Here is a 20,504-nt window from a genome sequence, read left to right on the forward strand (position 1 = left end):
CTCGCGCACACCGGCAGGCGGGGCTGGGGGCAGGTAGAGCGAGCAGCGTCCTGGTCCCTGCCCGCCTGGGCGCTGAGACGGGCATCACGGTTCAGGCCAATCAGGGTGTGACCTTTGTTGGAGATAAAGGCTGAGATGGAGGGTCCTGGGGTCAAGCAGGTTCGCCCCGGTGCTGGCAGAGCTGGGCCACAATGGGCCTCCCCACAGGGTCCCCTTGAACGGCGGCCTGGAAACACCCGCAGTCGGCATCTGCCCCTCGAGGAAGGTGCCAGGGCCCGTGCCCAGCACACCGCTTCCTCTCCCTAAGTTCACCAGCACAGGCCGGCCCAGCGCCCCTGGGTGGCCCGGTTCTGCGTCAGAGCAGGGACAGGAGCGTCATCCACCGGGCCATGGAGGAAGACGTCGCCCTGCAGATGCACGTGAGGACGTGTCACCCGAGAAGCTCAGAGCTCTGGGGCCCGTCGGGCCCATCAGAACCTCCCTCAGCTTCTGGGGTCTCTCCGCTCTCCACCTCCTCCAAACGGTGGACCTGGCAGGGACGTGTGTGTGCCCCGGCAGGACGCCCACGTCCCTGGTCGGCAGAGACGCCTGCCCGGAGGGCTGTCAGAGGGCGTACTGCTGGGCTGCAGTGTCCCCTCCTCTGGGCCGCGGTGTCCCCTCCTCTGGGCCGCAGTGTCCCCTCCTCTGGGCCGCGGTGTCTCCTCCTCTGGGCCGCGGTGTCCCCTCCTCTGGGCCGCGGTGTCCCCTCCTCTGGGCTGCGGTGTCCCCTCCTCTGGGCCGCAGTGTCCCCTCCTCTGGGCTGTCGTGTCCCCTCCTCTGGGCTGCGGTGTCCCCTCCTCTGGGCCGCGGTGTCCCCTCCTCTGGGCCGCGGTGTCCCCTCCTCTGGGCTGCTGTGTCCCCTCCTCTGGGCCGCGGTGTCCCCTCCTCTGGGCTGTCGTGTCCCCTCCTCTGGGCCGCGGTGTCCCCTCCTCTGGGCCGCGGTGTCCCCTCCTCTGGGCTGCGGTGTCCCCTCCTCTGGGCTGTCGTGTCCCCTCCTCTGGGCCGCAGTGTCCCCTCCTCTGGGCTGCAGTGTCCCCTCCTCTGGGCTGTCGTGTCCCCTCCTCTGGGCCGCAGTGTCCCCTCCTCTGGGCTGCAGTGTCCCCTCCTCTGGGCTGTCGTGTCCCCTCCTCTGGGCCGCAGTGTCCCCTCCTCTGGGCCGCGGTGTCCCCTCCTCTGGGCTGCGGTGTCCCCTCCTCTGGGCTGTCGTGTCCCCTCCTCTGGGCCGCAGTGTCCCCTCCTCTGGGCTGCAGTGTCCCCTCCTCTGGGCCGCGGTGTCCCCTCCTCTGGGCTGTCGTGTCCCCTCCTCTGGGCCGCAGTGTCCCCTCCTCTGGGCCGCAGTGTCCCCTCCTCTGGGCCGCGGTGTCCCCTCCTCTGGGCTGTCGTGTCCCCTCCTCTGGGCCGCAGTGTCCCCTCCTCTGGGCTGCAGTGTCCCCTCCTCTGGGCCGCGGTGTCCCCTCCTCTGGGCTGCGGTGTCCCCTCCTCTGGGCCGTCGTGTCCCCTCCTCTGGGCCGCGGTGTCCCCTCCTCTGGGCTGCGGTGTCCCCTCCTCTGGGCTGTCGTGTCCCCTCCTCTGGGCCGCGGTGTCCCCTCCTCTGGGCCGCGGTGTCCCCTCCTCTGGGCCGCGGTGTCCCCTCCTCTGGGCTGTCGTGTCCCCTCCTCTGGGCTGTCGTGTCCCCTCCTCTGGGCCGCAGTGTCCCCTCCTCTGGGCCGCAGTGTCCCCTCCTCTGGGCCGCGGTGTCCCCTCCTCTGGGCTGTCGTGTCCCCTCCTCTGGGCTGCGGTGTCCCCTCCTCTGGGCCGCGGTGTCCCCTCCTCTGGGCCGCGGTGTCCCCTCCTCTGGGCCGCGGTGTCCCCTCCTCTGGGCTGTCGTGTCCCCTCCTCTGGGCTGTCGTGTCCCCTCCTCTGGGCTGCGGTGTCCCCTCCTCTGGGCCGCGGTGTCCCCTCCTCTGGGCTGTCGTGTCCCCTCCTCTGGGCCGCGGTGTCCCCTCCTCTGGGCCGCAGTGTCTCCTCCTCTGGGCCGCAGTGTCCCCTCCTCTGGGCCGCGGTGTCCCCTCCTCTGGGCTGTCGTGTCCCCTCCTCTGGGCTGTCGTGTCCCCTCCTCTGGGCCGCGGTGTCCCCTCCTCTGGGCCGCGGTGTCCCCTCCTCTGGGCCGCGGTGTCCCCTCCTCTGGGCTGTCGTGTCCCCTCCTCTGGGCTGTCGTGTCCCCTCCTCTGGGCCGCAGTGTCCCCTCCTCTGGGCCGCAGTGTCCCCTCCTCTGGGCCGCGGTGTCCCCTCCTCTGGGCTGTCGTGTCCCCTCCTCTGGGCTGCGGTGTCCCCTCCTCTGGGCCGCGGTGTCCCCTCCTCTGGGCCGCGGTGTCCCCTCCTCTGGGCCGCGGTGTCCCCTCCTCTGGGCTGTCGTGTCCCCTCCTCTGGGCTGTCGTGTCCCCTCCTCTGGGCCGCAGTGTCCCCTCCTCTGGGCCGCAGTGTCCCCTCCTCTGGGCCGCGGTGTCCCCTCCTCTGGGCTGTCGTGTCCCCTCCTCTGGGCTGCGGTGTCCCCTCCTCTGGGCCGCGGTGTCCCCTCCTCTGGGCCGCGGTGTCCCCTCCTCTGGGCCGCGGTGTCCCCTCCTCTGGGCTGTCGTGTCCCCTCCTCTGGGCTGTCGTGTCCCCTCCTCTGGGCTGCGGTGTCCCCTCCTCTGGGCCGCGGTGTCCCCTCCTCTGGGCTGTCGTGTCCCCTCCTCTGGGCCGCGGTGTCCCCTCCTCTGGGCCGCAGTGTCCCCTCCTCTGGGCCGCAGTGTTCCCTCCTCTGGGCCGCAGTGTCCCCTCCTCTGGGCCGCAGTGTCCTCTCCTCTGGGCCGCAGTGTCCCCTCCTCTGGGCCGCAGTGTCCCCTCCTCTGGGCCGCAGTGTCCCCTCCTCTGGGCCGCAGTGTCCCCTCCTCTGGGCCGCAGTGTCCCCTCCTCTGGGCCGCAGTGTCCCCTCCTCTGGGCCGCAGTGTCCTCTCCTCTGGGCCGCAGTGTTCCCTCCTCTGGGCCGCAGTGTCCCCTCCTCTGGGCCGCAGTGTCCTCTCCTCTGGGCCGCAGTGTCCTCTCCTCTGGGCTGTCATGTCCCCTCCTCTGGGCCGCAGTGTCTCCTCCTCTGGGCTGTCATGTCCCCTCCTCTGGGCCGCAGTGTCCCCTCCTCTGGGCTGCAGTGTCCCCTCCTCTGGGCTGCAGTGTCTCCTCCTCTGGGCCGCAGTGTCCCCTCCTCTGGGCCGTGAGCCCCTCTGTCCCCCCCCACCCCAGTGCCCCGTGTGCTTGCCAAGGTCCGTTTTGCTCAGTTCGGGTGAAGAGAGAGGAAAGAGAAAGCCGGCTTCTTGGGGTCTGTTGTGCACATCTGACCGAGGGCGGAGCACAGCTGGGGACATGATTTATGACCCCACCGCTGTGGCTCTCCGGTGTCCCTAACGTCCGCTCATCAGCCTGCGGCCCAGCAGGAGACCCGTAGATCCGGCCACTGTCTCTTCCCTTCCCTGGTTCTGGTGGGCAGGTGCCCGCGGAGCAGGTGAGATTCTGTTAGCTGGTTCCGAGGGCGGGGGTGAGAGTCCACCGTCAGGGTCTCCAGGAACCCTGCAACCCACGTCCCCAGGGCTCCGCCCGGGAGCACAGGGCCTGCCGCAGGGGCGTTCAGGGGCGTTCCCGAGAGGGAGGCAAAGGCGGTCTCCACCTTTCCAACGCGTGTTTGTGCGCCGAGCGGACGACCCAGGAGCGCTGACGATCTTCCCGCGAAGGCGTCAACTGTGCCGTGAACTTGACTCTAGACCCCGACAGAACAGCCCCCCTGTTTCCACTGCCTGCCGGGGGACCCGCCTCTGGGGCCAGAGTCTGGGGCCAGCTGCCGGCGGAAGGAGTTAACCCGTGCTCCCCTGTAAATCTCCAAGGTCACGGAGCGACTCGGTGTTAATGAGGCTTTCGGCTCGGCAGTTAAAATACCTGGCGCTGGAGCTGGGCCCTGTCGGGGGGAAGTCGATCCTTTCCGCATCCGCCGGCTCCCCGCCCGTTTTCATTTACGGTTCCCCAGTCCCTCGTACGAGTCGGGGGGAGAATTCCAAGTCCCTCCGAGAACATGCCATGGGGTTGTCGGTGCTTTGAGAAGAAGCACACAGGGTAGATGGTAACCCATCGTCCCCCCCTGGGTTCACCTTGCTCCCGAGCGGGGAGCACATGCTTCCGGGCTGTTCTCTGAGCCCGGGTGTTGGCACCCCGGCCACCACCTTGGTGTGATACCCCTCGGTCCACAGGGGGCTCCGGGCGAGGCCGGTCGGAGGGAAGGCCGGACGGTGTGGCCTTGGGGGGTCCTGTGTTGTCGGCCAGAGACCTGTCCTCAGCCGATTTTCAGCAGCACGGAAGCTTCCCTGTGAGGGAGGGTTCAGGGGGTCCTCCCAGGATGACTGTGTCCTAAGTGAGTGAGTGCTGCAGCCAGCAGCCGGCGGGGACTCTGCCGGCCTCGAGCCCGAGTGACTGTGGAGCGGAGCCCCCGCCCACCAGAACGTGCGCAGAGTGAAAGCGGAGGGAGCGGTTGCTGTGCTTTGGCGCCGAGCGGTGGGGCGTGTGTGTGGCTGCACCAACCTCGCCCGTCCCGACTGGAACAGGGAGGGAGACGACGGAGTGACCGTGGCTCTCACGCGGGTCACCCCGGGGTCTTCGACAGGCACGCCGCGCTCTGTGGAACGGGCATTGGCTTAGGGAAGTCGTCTCATGCGAGTCAGTCACTCCAGACCCGTGTGCGAGGAGCTCGGTGTCACTGAAGTTTCTCGTGACTTGCGAGACTTTCCCGGGGTGTGACCGTGGCTTCATCTGCTGGTGGCCCGAGTGGCTCGCTGTGCGCCAAGGCGTCCTCGGAGTGACCTCGTTGAGGGCGAGACGTCCCCGTGAGCGTTATTGAATGCTTAGCTCTGGTTCGAGGGGGCTTCGCTGGTTTTCAGAGTCCCCCCCCCCCCTTTCGGTCTTCGTGGAAACTTGCTTCTCTCTGCTGACGTTGCCGACAAGGTCGTGTATCATTTTAAAGTGAATTTCGGCCTGAATTCTCTGAGACCGTGCAGAACATCCACGTCACGGCTGTTGACTGACGGAACTTGAGGAAAGGAGGTTGGGAAGGGAAGGCGGGTCTCTGTGTCCAGGTGGAGAGTCGATGGCGGGACTCCCTGTGGACACGGGGGTTGACGCCACAGTCCATATCCACGGAGTCTGTCTCAGCAGAAGAGGCCACTACGAGGCGTTCAGCTGGAGTGAGAACAGCGATTCGGCGCGTTGAACACGGGCAGGGAAGGGCAGGGGCTCCCCTTTGCGCAGCAGCAGCCCCCGATTTCTGAGAAGCGCCGCAGCAGACGTGCGGAGACTCTGGCTGCTCGGCCGCTTTGATCTCGGCTCCGAGGTCCCGTTCCGAGTCGCTGGCTCTTTGCTCTGCTCTCCTTCCCGTGGAAGGTCGTAGTTCCTGGTCCCCAATGCAGGATCAGTGTCACAACCAATGAAAAAGTACCCGGGGATATTTGGGGAAACACACCACGGTGCATGATGCTCGAGCACCCGCGGTCCCCACAAGACTGTCCCGCCGGCCGATTCCACCAGAGGGAGAGACCGGAGCCCTCTGATGCGTGGGCGGTCAGCCCTCTGACGCGTGGGCGGTCAGCACTGCTCTCTTAACAAGAGGCCCCCACGCCCGCCCTGGGCACACCCACCCAGCAGGTTCTGGGGCTCAGGCTTTTTTTTTCCCAGCTGCTGCTGGTCCTCAGACACCCCTGTGGTTTTTTAATTTGTCTATTGGAGTAAGCTATAATTTGTAAATGCGGGGTGTCAGACCAGGCACACTGAATTAAAAAACAAACACAAGCAGAAATGAACATCGTTCTGTATCTCTTGGCTGAGGGAGCCGGTGGGCACGAGAGGGTCACTCTCTAAACTCTCCAATCGAGGTCACAGCCGGGGGGCTCCCAGGGGACATCTGCTGCCCGAGGGGACTTGTCCTTCCCGGACGCAGCCCCTCACTCAGTCCAGGGGGTTCTGACCACACCAGGACAGCGGCGTCCCTCTCAGGAGCGGCAGGGCGCACCCTCACACAGGGAAGGTGCCCCCCCCAGGAGGGCCAGGCTGCAGGTGCCTCCTGGCTCAGGGTCTGCCGCCTCCGCTGACCCCGCAGACGCTCTGAGTTCAGTGCAGACGAAGGAAGCGCTCCACGTGCTCACGTTGGCGTCTCATGGAATCGGAAGTTCCGATCTGAAAAAGAAAGCGTTGGGAGTTCCAGGTTTTTTGTTGGAAAAGGGTCCGAAGGACGTTCGTTTTGGGAGAAGCTTTCGGAAGAGGTTTTCCGGAGGCAGCACCAGCCTGCCGCGTTCCGGTCAGCCGGGTCACCCCGACCGTGCCCGAGGGCTGGGGCTCCTGGGAGGTCCCCTTGGCTGACAGGGTCTGCCTGTTAACCCCACAGGGACGTGCTCCCACTGCAAGGTCCTGCCTGGTGACCGGCAGGATGACGCTCTTCTCTCAGACACGCCCCGGGGCTCGTTGGCGTAGCTGTGGGACCCGCGGCCTCTTCGCCATGCGGGTCTGGGTGTCGGCCTTGACCTCCGTTTCTGTGTCTGCTGCCCCTGAGCCTCCTGGGCTCCCAGCTTTGAGGTCAGCTGTGGGATGAACCGGAAGGTGAGAGGCGCAGTCTGTCAAACGGCGTTTTCCTGGCTGATTGACAGGACCGCCTCCCCCTGCCCGCAAGCGGGAGGTCCAGAGATAAGAAAAGGTGGAAGTTCAAAAGGTCAGGGTCACCTTGCTGCGCTGATGGCTCCTCGCTCTGGGAGGGGCTGGGGGCTGCGTGCTTTACAGGTGGACTTGGCCAGCCGCTGGGGAAAAAAGAGTGTCTGATACAACAGATGGAGGTGTAATTATTTCTGTGAACCAGGCTGAACTGGAGAAGGAAGGCTCCTACGTTCCTGAGGTTAAGCTTGGGGACGGATGCTGTCGCTGTGCCAAGCGGGTCCTCAGGGCTGAGTCGTGACAGGAGCAGCGACACCTACTCTGTCATCCTTCATGGGAAATAGTCAGAGACATCCTTCCAGACTTTGCAGACTCTGGACCCCCTGTAAGAGCTGGGGCCACCTGTGGACAGCGGAGGGGGGGACCGGGGTTAATTCCCATTTCTCTGTGTCCCCCCCCCCCCACTGTTGGCCCCAGCAGGTGGCCGCCTCTCCGGGGGGCTCAGTGTCTATGTGGAATGTGTGGGAAGGGAGGATGCCTCCTTCAGGGGGTTCTTGACCATCTCCAGCGAGGTCCGAGTAAAATGCAGGGGATGGCTGACCAGGTGGTGGTGCAGTAGATAGAGCGTTGGACTGAGATGCGGAGGACCCAGGTTCGAGACCCCGAGGTCGCCAGCTTGAGTGCGGGCTCATCTGGTTTGAGCAAAGCTCACCAGCTTGGACCCAAGGTCACTGGCTCAAGCAAGAGGTTACTCGGTCTGCTGAAGGCCCGTGGTCAAGACACATATGAGAAAGCAATCAATGAACAACTAAGGTGTCAAAACAAAAAACTGATAATTGATGCTTCTCATCTCTCTCCGTTCCTGTCTGTCCCTGTGTATCCCTCTCTCTGACTCTCTCTGTCTCTGTAAAAAATAAATAAAATAAAATAAAATAAAATAAAATGCAGGGGGCGTGGCCAATGGGGGTGGAGGCATCGGCCACCATCCGTCTGGTGCCTGGCACGCCCGCTGTCTCTGTGCCTGTGCAAAGACTGTTCCTAAGGAGCCCAGGCCACGCTGGACTGGACCTGCCTTCCCGAGGTGGCCTGGTGACTCCTCATTGCCAAGTTCGGGGCGGGGCTGTCCCCGCTGAGGGTGGTCCTTCCTCCAGCAGGGGCGCCCCCAGCCAGCCCCTCCTGTGTCCCTTACAGAGAGTCACGTGCAGCCTCCCCAGCACACTCTCCCTCTGAGTCCCCAGTTCTGTGACAGACGGAGCGAGAGGAAGAGCCCAGGGCTCACGTCAGCCTCCCTCATAAGCTGTGCCTGAAGCCCCGTCCCTCTTCTGGGGCCCTTGCTGTCCATCTTGCTGAGTGAACTTAACCTCAGGGTGTCCCCAAAACACTTCAGCCTGGCCGCACCTGCATAGGTCTTTTTTATTTTAATTTTTTTTTAAGTGAGAAGAAGGGAGGCAGAGACAGAGTCCCACATGTGCCCTGACTGGGATCCACCCGGCAAACCCACTAGGGGGCGATGCTTTGCCCATCTGGGGCATTGCTCTGTTGCTCAGCAACTGAGCTCTTCTTAGTGCCTGAGGCAGAGGCCATGGAGCCATCCTCAGTGCCCGGGGCCAACTTGCTCCAATTGAGCCGTGACTGCAGGTAGGGAGGGAAAAAGAGAGAGAGAGAGAAGCAAGAGGAAGAGGGATAGAGAAGCAGATGGGTGCTTCTCCTGTGTGCCCTGACCAGTAATCAAACCCAAGACATCCGCACGCCAGGCTGACACTCTGCATGGAACCGACTGGCCAGGGCCAACACTGGTCTTGTTATGTCCCCTAAGCACCTGCTCTCCTGTCCCTTTTCAGTTCCTGGGGTCTTGACCCCTCTGTTGTCCCGGCTGGACCCCTTGGTCACTTCTGGCTGATCCTCCAGCACTGCCATTGTCTTCCTAAGGTCCTCTGCCCCCTTCCCCTGGACCACGGCAGGGTCCTGCCCTCCTAGCCCCCCATTGCCCCCCACACACACAGCGAGCTCTGAAGAGCAGATCGGCTCAGGCCAGAGCCCCTCCCTCCTCTCACGGCCTCTGCTGCCTTGTGGGATCTTCCCGGTTTCTGACCCCTCCCCAGAGACGCGGCTGCCTCTTCCCCCCAGTCCTCACCGTCCTCCACCCACCTCGCCTCTGCCCCTGTGCCCTCCTCGCCTCTGCCCCAGCCCAGGCCCCAGCCCCTGAGTCTGTGCAGAGCCCCCTCCAACCCCCGGGCACATAGTTGTCACCCCCTCTGGGCTTCTGTGATGTACCTTTTTACACTTTTATGGCGATGTGACATTTGTCTGTAATCCTTGACGTTGATGATATGTATTTATACTTTATAGTGAAAGGGTTGTAGCGATTATGCGCTCTTCTTTTACTGTCTTTGCTTTATGTTCAGTGTATTGGGGTGACATCGGTTAATAGGATCACGTCAGCGTCACGTGTGCATGTCTACGACACACGGGCTGTCTGGTGCATGGTGTGCCCACCACCCAAAGTCAGACCGTCTTCCGTCCCCAGAGAGTTGGCCTCTTGACCTCTCACTGCCCCCCCCCATACTTAGGACGGGGACGGGGTCGTTCTGGGCACAGCATGGTGGCACCAAGCGCGGCCCCTGACTCGGCCGACCTCTGCTGGCATCCTCCCGAGCGGACGCTGCTGCTCCCGGGAACATCCTGTCTCTGGGTTCTCGTTTGGCAGCCGTGTGAAGACACCTGTTAGGTCCCCCCCCACCCCCCCCACCCCCCCGCTGTCACAGGACTCATGTGACAGGGGCTGTGGGGGCAAAGTCAGTCGTTGGAGAGGAGGTGTTTCCGGCCCAGGGAGAGCTGACCCGTCTTCTGGGTCAGTGACCTGCACCGGCCAGCGGGCCGAGGGACTTGGGGGACGTCACTGCCGACCCCCCCTCTGAGAGGACGTCGCGGGGTGGATGGTCTCTGAGGTACTTCCTGTGCCACCGGCCGCAGCGGACCCTGCGGGGCGACTGTTTATTATCCACCTTCTCCCACCGGCGGGCTTTGTTTGGAAGCTGAGTCTGAGGACATCTGGAGAAGTCGTAACTCACCGGTCTCAGCAGTTCCTGAGTGTGTGTGTGGGGGGAGAGGCCCGTGTCCCGGGAAGAGGCTGTGCCCCTGTTATCTGCTCACTCAGGACGCCTGGCCTCACTATCTTAATTTAACACCGTGTGCAGCGTCCCCTGACTCATGGAGAAGTAATGGGAAGGCCTCCCTCGGAGGAAGGCTGGACGGGGTCAGTCCTGAGCTGGATGGGGTCAGTCCTGAGCTGGACGGGGTCAGTCCTGGCGGAAACACGGAGCTTCCTGCTGCAGCCCCCCCACCCCAGGGATTGAGCGTCCAGCCCGGGCGCCTCGGGGTGGGGTCGGGTCTGCAGAGCGGGTCTCTTCAAGGCGGTGACCTTGGGAGGCACCAAGGAGGAGACCTCTGGTCACTGGAGACAAGCCTGTCCCCCCCGCCCCGGGCTGTTCTCAGCTGACTTCTCCTTCCAGACACACTCAGCCTGAATCACCGACGCCGAGTTCAAGGAGAGAGAGAGAGAGAGAGAGGAGAGCGTGGCTTCCAAGTGGGCGTGGTGTTCTCTCTCCCGCGGAGGGCAAGACCGAGAGGCCGCTGCAAGCCACCAGGGAGCCATCGAGAAGCGGCCTTGGCATCGTAAACAGGGTCACTCCCAGCAGGAGCCCTTCTTCTCACGCACGGCAGGGGCCCGGGGTCACAGCCTGAGCTGTGGAGCTAGGAGAGAGGGACAGGCTGTCCTTGCCTGCCACCACCACCCTGCCCACTGACCCCGGGCCCCTAGACCCTGAGTGCAGGGCCCCCTGCAGGTGTGTCCACGAGCATGGGACTGGTCTTAGAAGCAGCGAGGGTCCAGAGAGCACTGGTCACAGACGGACACGGCTCCTCCGGAGCACATGGCGGCCACCGGTCCTGGAAATCCACGTGGTCACCTCGCTGTGCAGGACAGGCAGAGCCTGGGCGTTTCTCTGCAGGGTTAGCAGGAGCTCGTCAACCCGCTGGGGGTTCTGGGAGCTTTGTGGGTGCGATGAGGGGAGCCCAGGAGAGCTAGACCCTCCAGAGGGCAGCGGGCCAGGTCCACCCCACAGGGAAGCGCCCGGGTCTGAGCTCTGACCCACTTTGCAGAGCACCGTGGGCAACACTGCGGACAGTTCCCTGAGCTGCGATGCTCACTGGCCTGAGACTCCCACGGCCGTGGCCTCTGTCTGACCCTTTGGAAAAGGGCACAGGGGCCCACAAAGAGAGACCAGAGTGGCCTGCCTGTACTGGCCACTGTTTGGTTCCGGGGCCACTCACAGGTTTAGGGACACCCCAGAGGACAGACGGACCTGGGACAAAGCGACCAGGGCACAGCTGTCCAGGGGCACCTTGTAAAAATGAAATAATCTTACAAGTCCAGTTGCTCCTTGACTCACGTTTCCCCTGGAGAGAACAGACTGTCTTTGTCCACCCCTCCTCAGCCCACCCCTACCCTTAGACTTCTCCTTTGAAAATCAAATTGTCCTTAACAGAGTCTGACCCAGTGAGGGACAGCTCTGGTCCGCTCCTGCATTCTCAGGGTCAGACAAAGATTCTTACAGTCACTGAGAGGTCTGCTCTGTCGTCTGGCCTTCTGGTTTCTCTACCCTGCCCCCCCCTCCCCCCGTCTGGGCTCCGTACCTGGCTCAGGGCCCAGACGGGTGCCGAGAGGTTGCCAGGGAGGGGAGCTTGCCTCACGTGACGATGTCCCACAGAGGGCTCCGTGTGTGGCCGTCACCGCACCCGGCACCCAGCGCGATGGCTGGACCTCCGTCTCTTCCATCTGCCTGGTGAGTGTGCACCTGCCCGCTGAGGGACGGTCCTGTGTGCAGCCCGGTTCCCCGGCCGGCTTGGACCTGGCTGCCGGCGTATCCAGCCCGAGTGGTGGCTTCTCAGTCTCCCCTCTGGAAGGTAAACCCTCGTTTCCTCCCGTCTCTGGACAAGGCCTTGGTCACAGGGACAGCAGCTGGGCAAGGTGGCTCCAGGGGCAGTGAGGTTTGTGCCGGCCACCCAGAGGGAAGAAAACCCACTGAGTAGAGTGGGTGACCCCTTCTCGGATTCCCCGGGGCCTGTCCCTGGCACCACGACCGCCTGCCCACTCTGGTAGTGATCACCAAGGTTTGACAAGACCAGCTGTGTCCCCTGCGTGTCCCCCTGCTCCCTGCCTGAGTCTGTCCCCGGGGGACCGGGCCCTGCGTGCCTGGGGCTCTCAGGCAGAAACGAGTCCATCCCCCATCAGGGAGCAGCATCAGGGTGTCCCAGCCTGGTCTCCAAGCCACAGTGTCCCTCCGAGAGGTCTCAGCCTCAGCTTTTCACGGGGCTGAGTGGCACAGGCCGGGCCCGAGCACCCAGCTCTCAGCTCGTCTTCGGCGAGCCGGGCCCTTGCAGCGTGCGGGGTTGACTCGGCGAGGCCCGCGCTCTGCACTTTTCTGGAGCCCCGTGTGACGCCGGGGAGGCTGGCCAGGCCCTCCCCGCTCGGTGACAGCCCGCGGGTGTCCACCTCACCTCTTCGTTGTAGGCCTGCCTTGAACGGGGCATATGCGGAGCACCCACTGTGTGCCAGGCCCTGCACTAGGCCCTGGGCACCCGCGAGGGAAGAAACAGCAACGTGCCCTCTGGGGGCTCCATTCCCCCGGGGACCCGCGGGCTGACGAGCCAGGCGTTAGTGTGACCCACACGGTGCTGACACAGGAGGTCCTAAGACGGCTCCCAGGGGGTGTTTCTGCGGGTGGAGAACGGAGGGTCCTCCCGAGAGTGGCAGTGCTGGGACTAGGCACGGGGCCAGCGCCAGGCCCTCCTCCCGGTGTCTGTCCCACCGGGACCCACAGAGACCACACACAGACGGCACCCCACCCCTCCGCGTGCCCAGGGTGGTACTCACGGCCCCTGGTGTACCCGCTCTCCCTGTGTCTACTGTGAGCGTGACCACAGTGAACCCAGCCCGGCGACCTGGACTCGATCTTTTAAAGAAAGCACAGCGCGGTCTGACTTAGGCTCTTTGCTCCGAGAGTCACCGGTGGCAACGTGCTGCCTTTTGGTTCTTACGCCATTTGGACTGTGTTTTACGGAAGAGGTGTGAACCGGCGGGAGGGGAGGGGGTTGGGGGGGACGTCGGCGCCTTCCTCTCAATTGTGCTCAGACCCTAAAACGGCTCTAAAGACGAAGTTTTTAAAAATAAGTAACAAATACAGATAAAATAGAATGGGAAGTGTTTCCTCATCTGAAAACTCCAGAATACAGTCGTAGGTGGTACAGTAGGAACGATCCACTCTAGGCCGTGCTCGCGAACGCTCTTAGCAATGACCTGGTCTCTTCCTCCTGCTGGGGGGGGGGGGGGGACACGGATCTTTGATGGTTTCTGAGGATGGCGTCCCCGACACAGTCAGGTGTCCTGTTCTTTCTGGAGCAAGTGATACGCTGGAGGGTCCGTTGGACACACAGTGAGAGTTCGTTCCAGCCCGCAAGCCGCAGACCCGCCCGCTGCCCGTTCCTGGAGCCACCCTCCGGCTCACACTGCGGCTTTGTGCAGGGGGAGCTCGGGGTTCCCGGGGACCCTCACCTGTGCCGCCACTTTACCTTTGGACTCTGAGGCTCTTCCTTTGGCCCTTGTTTCCCTTGGCGTCCTGGTGTGTGTTTGTGTGTGCACGTGTGTGTGCACATGCTCTCTCTATCTGAGCAGGGGAGACGTCACATCTGTGTTCATCTCCCTCCACCCTTCTTCCCACCCTGCTTTTCTTGACAGTCCAACAAAGACCAAGGTATTATATCCCTTCCCTTTCTGGTTGCACGGTCTCACCTGCACTTTTCTTAAATAAGTTGTCACTGTTTACCCCGTGTTCTAGTTGTGCACTGACATGTTTCTTCTTCCTTGTGAGATTCCTCTGACTTGTGTCCGAGCTTTTTAAACAGTTAGTGGCATTTCTAGCACACAAGGCACATGATTGATGCTTAGTCCATGTTGGAAAGATGGGTTGATGGATGGTTAGTCGATTGGATAAATGGATGGATGGATGGATGGATGAATGGATGATTGATGGATGATGGATGGATGATGGATGATGGATGATGGATGGATGATGGATGATGGATGGATGATGGATGATGATGGATGGATGGATGATGGATGGATGGATGATAGATGGATGAATGATGGATGGATAATGGATGGATGATGGGTGGATGGATGGATGGATGGGTGATGGATGGATGATTATGATGATGGATGAATGATGGATGGATGGATGATGGATGGATGGATGATGGATGGATGGATGGATGATGGATGGATGGATGAATGGATGATGGATGAATGGATGATGGATGAATGATGGATAGATAGGTGGATGAATAGGTGGATAGATGGATGCTGGCTGGCTGGCTGATGAGTGGATGGATGATGGATGGATGATAGATGGATGAATGAGTGTATGGATGGATGGGTGAGTGGATGGATGGATGGTGGATGATGGATGGATGGATGATGGATGAATGGATGTATAGATAGGTGGATGAAGGGATGGATAGATGGATGATGGGTGGATGGATGGATGGATGGATGGTCGATGTAAAGGGTAGAAAGGAGGATTAGGAAATGGATGGAAATCTGGGTGGCTTGTTGGACCAGTAGATGGGCAAATGGGAGCATAGATGGAAAGCCCCATGTTAAACCCTTTCCCAGTAAGCCCACCCCTGCCTCAGCTTATGGAGAATTGTTACTGATGTTTCATTCTCTGTGTTAGGTCCTAGTGATGCAGAGTTGAAGAAGACCCGATGGTCTGACGTGGGGGAGGGTCCAGGCTCCGGCTCCATCCAGGGCACCTCCCCCCCAGCTGTGAGGCTGACGTGGAGACTCACACACACACATGGTTTCAGGTGGCTCTCATGTGCAGGGGCAGCCTGGACCCCAGATGGTTTACATTTGTTGCTGAGAGTGCCGTCCATGTCAGCAGACATGGCTGGGGTCAGGGTGACATCGAGGGGGTCGGGCCTGGGGCTCTCGGTCAAGAAGACTAATGAACCTGCCCGGGCACTGCGCCCGCGAGGACATGGAGCAGACGGGAACCCCCCACTGCTCGGGGCCGGCCGTCATTTCCGGCTTTCTGTGGGTGAGCCCGCGTTTCCCTTGGCGGGCTGGTGCAGCTCATTCATCAGAAACCGCGGCGATGCCCCTCCCACCAAGGAAGGCTTCCATTTAGCCTCTCCAGCCCCCTATTAATTATCTAATTACAACCACATTCTCCAAGAGAGCGGCCTTGACTCTCTGCCCAGGGCCACTTAAAAGGGCTTCATGTTTGGAGCGCCCTGAACTGGAAAGAAGGAAGCGTGTGTGTGTGTGTGCGTGTGTGTGTGCGTGTGCGTGTGCGTGCGTGTGTGTGCGTGTGTGTGTGTGCGTGTGTGCATGTGTGTTTCCATGCACACGCATTTTAGGGAAAGTGTGTCTGAGCCTCTTCAGGTCTTGGTCTTAGTGCAGCAAAGGTTCTAGCATTCCCTGAGGAGCGGAGCATCTGTGTGCAGCTCGGGGTCCCGTGGGAGGAGGCATGTCCTGCCTGCTGCCATCTGCTGAGCACTGTTGGGGTCACACGCTCACACCGACACACTCACACTGACGTATACTCGCATGGACACACGCGCACGGATACACTCACCCTGACACATGCACTGCTGAAGAAGGAGGTCGCCCATCCCTGTATCCAAAATCCTGCTGCGTTTCCAGGTCTTTGCACATCTCGCTCCGGGATTTGGGGGCCCCTCCTTGACTTCTTCCTCTCCCTCCACCCCCTCAGCAGGGAGACCAATGTCCTCACTCTCCTCTCCCTGCCCAAGCCCCCACCCCAGCCGCTGCTGCAGACCTGCCCTGTCTGTCTCAGCACTCAGTAGGTCTGCAGCCAGTCCCCACCACATGCACCTCTGGGGTGAAGGCGTGTCCTCGTGGCATAGGGTCACCCCCGTGCCAGTGTGGCCCCATGCAGAGTGTCTCAAGGGATTCCTGTGAACGGCCTTCCTCCTTTGGGGTCTGATGGTTGCGTGGTGGTTCCGTGTGTCCCCGGGCACGGGAGTGAGGGCTGCGGCATCAACACCTCCGAGGGCATAGGCCCCAAGGGCTCCCGGTCCAGGCCTGCAGGATCCCTAATAAGCTCAGTTCTCCTGGGAGGGATGGTGCCACACAGCAGGGCTGGATGCAAGCTGGCTGGACTTGGCAGTCAGCTTGCTGTCCCCAAAGTGAGCCTCAGGCTGTGGGTAACAGCCATCTCATGTCTCGGGGTCCTGACCTCCTGCCTCTCTTACTACACCCTTCAACTCCCGGCTCTGGGGGGCCTGCAGAGCCCGCAGGGGAGAAACCTTTGGTGGGTGCAGGAGGCGGAAAATGGTGCTGGCCCGGGCTCCTGGGTGCAGGGAGCCCAGCTGCTTGCCGATGCCTGGTGACCCTGACCAGAAGCCACCTGCCCAGTTTCTGCTGGGAAGATGGGGAGGAGGCCCCTGTCCTGTCCAGTCTGGACCCCTTGACGGGAGGCCAGGAACCCCGGGATGCCGATGGAGGCAGCAGTGTCTCATGCCCCCTCCCCCTTATCTTCCAGACTTCCCGTGGGGACCGAGGTGCACAAAGAGTGAGGCTGCCTCCACGTCGGTGACTCCCGAAACCTGGACGACCTCATGGAAGCCTCCCCGTCTTCTCTCCAGCGAGACCCCGGACAAGGGGACAGCGGCGGCCTCGGACGAAGACCCAGCTCAGCCTCCTCCTCCCCCAGGGACGGTCCCTGCAGAGGAAGCGGCACTCACGGTCCTTCTTGCCTGTGACATCTTCATTGTCATCTCGGTCCCTGTTTGGATTTTCTTTCTGGGTTTCATTTGTTGTTGTGGGGGGGGGGGCGGGGACGGGGTGTATTTTTTTCTGAAAAACCGCTCGATTCAGGAACACATTTATGAGGATTTGGATCTTGGATTTGTTATTTCCCCTCTAAGTGCCTTTTTTTTAATGTATATTTTTTTAATAAAACAGAGATGCATTCCTGTACCCTTCTGCGTAAACTGGACTAAGGCTCTCAGAAAAAGAACCTCCCCGCCCCGCCCCCTCTCGCCCCGCCCACATCGCCCGCCCCGCCCCCTCTCGCCCTGCCCATATCGCCCCGCCCCCTTTCTGCCCCGCCCCTATCGCGCGCTCTCGCCCCCGCCCCTTCCCATCTCCCCTGCTCGCCCCACCCTCCCTCTAGCCCCGCCCTCTCGCCCGCCCCACCCTCCCTCTAGCCCCGCCCCTGCCCCGCCCTCCATCCCTCTAACCCTGTCCCTCTCGCCCCGCCCCCCGCATGGTTGTCTCACGTAAGCCTGGAGCCCTCCTTGCTCTCTGCTCCTCCTCTTTCTCCACGATTCGCTCTGCTAACCCTTTTTTATACCCCCGTTTCAGTGTATATGTGGCTTATTTGTTTTATTTATTACTGAGATGTTTGTACCGAGCTCGCTGGCTGCAGCGGGGCCGTGTGCGCCGGCCGCCTCCCAGGAGCAATAAAGACGCCGAGCAGCCCCCGTCGTCCGTCTGTTCTCTACTGGGCCCCGCAGCTCGGACGCGACCCGCGAATTTCGGAACCGAAAGGGCTGTGGTTTCACTTCAAAAGGGACAAGAAAGGAGGTGGGGCCGTGGGTGTCCCCGTGCACAGGGAGAGCTTCCCGGACACTTTCGTCTCTGTCGTGGCCAAGAGTGCTGGCCGACCCAGGCCGTGGCGAGCAGGGGAGGTCGGCCTCCGGCCCTCCCATGTGCCCACCTTCTCAGCCACCCGAGTGTCCCTGCTGTCCAGGGTCAGCACCAGCTGGGGCCAGGTCCACAACGCCTCCCTTCCTGCCTACGCCTGGGCGGGATCGTGACTCCAGCTGTGACATCCACACCACTCCTTCCTACTTCCCCAGATAGGTCCCTGTCTGTTTTGAATATGTCCAGCCTCCTTGTTCCATGTGCATCCACCTGTAGCCAGCTGGCCCGCCCCGGCGCCTGCACATGCCCAGCGCTGTGAGGGTGAGGGGGGCACTTGTATGTGCAGGTGTATCCAGGAGGGAGCCCCGGCCCAGAAACCCAGCAGGGCCACCGTCCCGCTAAGGGTCAAGAAAAAGCCGGTGGCCGGGGTCTGGGGAAGGTGCAGACATATTGCCATGGGGAGTGGGAGTCCCTCATTCCACCTGCTGGCCTCGTGACTGTCTATGGATACCAGTGGGGTTGTGGTTGGTCCCCAGGGGGAAGGCTTCCAGCCGGGGGACTGCGCGTCACCAGGTCACCGCCCCGAGCCACCAGAAACACGTATCTTGGGGAGCATCTCATTCTAGAGTCTGTTGGATAGAACCATGTGAGGACTAGAGGCCACGCAGACCCCACTCAGCTCCCAGAGGGGAGGCCCGATGGGGTGTCTCTGGCAGGACCGTGGTGGCCTGTGACCCCTGTCCTTCCTGTTCCTATCCCTTCCCCCTGACCCGCGGAAAGGCAGGAGCTCCAGGAACACCAGCTGACCACAGCCCCTATCTCCGGCTGCTCCTCAGAGTGACCGCGATGGGACACCGCTCCCTGGGGCTGGTGCCTCCTGGAAGGGTGCTCTGCGCCTGTCTGGGCCCCGTCCCTGCGGCACGAGCCCGGCCCCCACGGCACGAGCCCGGCCCCCACGGCCCGAGCCCGGCCCCCACCACACACAGCAGGCAGACACGCGGGGCACACACGTGCAATGCACGCTCACGCACACACCTTGGGGGGACTGAGCCGGGCAGCGGTGGCCCGGGCAGTGAGGGGTCCAGCCCTGCCCTGTGCCGTCCCACAGGGTCCTGTTGAGGCCTCTGTCTGCCGGGCTTCGAAGCAACATCAATACCAAATGGTTTCACATAAAGCTGACCTTCATGGCGGCCGTACAGCACTTGTTTCTTGCCTTCCACATTGTAGAATTCATGCTCTTCCCCTCCCAGAACTGAAGCCATCCTGTCTGCAGTGGCCAGTCACTGCGGGTGACCCAGCCGTGAGCCGCCCACACCTAAGCCCAAGGCAGGCGGCTTGGCCAACCGTGACCACAGCAGGGGACAAGGGATGAGGGGGACCCCACGTGGGAGTCAGGGGTGGAGTTCAATGGGGCCTCCGGCAAGGGACCTCCGAGGCCAGAGTCCACAGAGAGAACTGAGGTCCTCCTGGGGCCTGGGACCCCGATGCTTTGCCCGCGGATCCGTTCCCCGCCGGACACTAGCACGCTCCCGGGAAGCCTCGCTCCCTTCGGGGCCCGGCGCTCCCAGGGAAAACCACCGTGTTTAGCCGTGTGTTCGGTATCAGCTCCCTGTGTGGGTCACCGTGGCTTCCTTCCTGCTGTGCGTCCCCCTCCCTCTACCGAGGCGGCTAGTTTCTTACTAGACATTAAAACCGCGCTCCAGGACGTATACACAGAAAGAAGTCGGAATACATAGGTCATTGGGAGCATTTTCCAGAAGGCCCAACCATTTTCCATCTGGACCTGTGGGACCAACAAGGTCAAGCTGACCACACGGCGTAGAAGAGGCACCGTGACGGGGCGTGAGACACAGGAGAGAGGGACGAGGGTGGGGGGCGCGGGGGGGTGGAGGCGCCTGTGGAGAAGAGGGGAGAATGGCGGGGGGGTGTTGAGGTTGAGAGGAAAGGGACAGAGTGCGGAGGGGGCCGAGGCCCTCGGTGTCTGGGGAGGAGCCGTGTTTGGATGTGGGCGTGCGTGAAGAACACAGCTCCCTCCATCAGCTTCTCGGAGTCCAGCGAAGAGCCAGAGTGCTTGGCCCTGGGCAGCTTCTTTATTTAGAGGAAGCCCCCGTGGTACAGGGGTTTCCTGGAGATGAGGGCAGGGGCCTAGCTGGAGGCACACAGGGGACAGGGCCATGTCTACCCTGCGACTCCAGGGCGGCACAGAGGGGAAGCACAGGCCAGGCTGGGCCCAGAGAAGTCTTCTTGGGGAGCCCTCACCCCCCCAAAAAAAACCCAGCCAAATGGGGAGACAAACAAGGTGTAAAAGGCATTCAAAAGCAAAGAGACAAAGGTGTTAACAGTAATAACAAAGGTACAAACACAATAATCAAATAATATCTCTGTCCTGGGTTGATCTCTGCTCCCACCTTTCTCGACCTTGGTCTCCTTGTCTACCTACAATACTGGGACGAACAGCACCTTCCATCAGGATGGGGTGGGGGCCATGCGTGGACCACACCCAACACGGTTCCTGGCACCCAGTGAGGGTCCAGACGGGCTGGTCACTCCCCCCCACGTCAGTTTCTCCTGTAAAACTGGAAAGAGACTTGTGCCTTGTGCAGGGGTCCCCAAACTTTTTACACAGGGGGCCAGTTCACTGTCCCTCAGACCGTTGGAAGGCCAGACTATAAAAAAAACTATGAACAAATCCCTATGCACACTGCACATATCTTATTTTAAAGTAAAAAAACAAAACGGGAACAAATACAATATTTAAAATAAAGAACAAGTAAATTTAAATCAACAAACTGACCAGTATTTCAATGGGAACTATGCTCCTCTCACTGACCACCAATGAAAGAGGTGCCTCTTCTGGAAGTGCGGCGGGGGCCGGATAAATGGCCTCAGGGGGCCGCATGTGGCCCACGGGCCGTAGTTTGGGGACCCCTGGCCTTGTGAAAGACACTCAAATTCAAAATGGGTTGAATTGTGTCCCTTCTCCATCAAATTCTATGTTGGTGCCCCCATCCCACCCAGGACCTAGTGACTTTATTTGGAG

At 61.7% G+C, this 20,504-nt stretch overlaps 1 protein-coding gene across 1 annotated transcript in view; it reads left to right on the forward strand.

Moving 5' to 3' along the window:
- Positions 1–16,615, forward strand: part of TWIST2 (twist family bHLH transcription factor 2) — a 50,313-nt gene extending 33,698 nt beyond the window's left edge. Inside the window, exon 2 of the mRNA XM_066345643.1 lies at positions 16,359–16,615. The gene's annotated coding sequence lies outside the window, so the exon portion shown is untranslated. The remainder of the gene's footprint in view (positions 1–16,358) is intronic.
- Positions 16,616–20,504: the final 3,889 nt, after the last annotated feature.

The sequence above is a fragment of the Saccopteryx leptura genome, chromosome 7, assembly GCF_036850995.1.
Source record: "Saccopteryx leptura isolate mSacLep1 chromosome 7, mSacLep1_pri_phased_curated, whole genome shotgun sequence".
In the NCBI taxonomy this organism is placed as follows: Eukaryota; Metazoa; Chordata; class Mammalia; order Chiroptera; family Emballonuridae; genus Saccopteryx; species Saccopteryx leptura.